The sequence below is a fragment of the Aethalodelphis obliquidens genome, unplaced genomic scaffold (assembly GCF_003676395.1).
Source record: "Aethalodelphis obliquidens isolate GAN/ISIS:26980383/991018 unplaced genomic scaffold, ASM367639v1 scaffold1, whole genome shotgun sequence".
Lineage (NCBI taxonomy): Eukaryota > Metazoa > Chordata > Mammalia > Artiodactyla > Delphinidae > Aethalodelphis > Aethalodelphis obliquidens.
In genome coordinates, this window is record NW_020837945.1 from 6,329,830 (window position 1) to 6,330,212 (window position 383).

A 383-nucleotide genomic window follows, 5' to 3' on the forward strand; every position below is an offset into this window, starting at 1 on the left:
TTCTATGTAGCTGTCTGCTTTATTCTTATAATAGGTACATCGGTCACCAATTAAATATTGGACTTTTTGATCCCTTCCTCCATGTTTCCGTCCCTGCCCTCTTTGGCCAAAAGCCTGCTTTCGGTTTTAGGGTTCATTGTATTCGCTGGCAGGATAATCACTTGTCTCACACAAATAAACAGCTTCAATCAAATCTTTAATAGAAGGTGATTTAGGGTTTCCCTGGTGGCGCAGTGGTTGAGAGTCCGCCTGCCGATGCAGGGGACGCGGGTTCGTGCCCCGGTCCGGGAAGATCCCACATGCCGTGGAGCGGCTGGGCCCGTGAGCCATGGCCGCTGAGCCTGAGCGTCCGGAGCCTGTGCTCCGCAACGGGAGAGGCCACA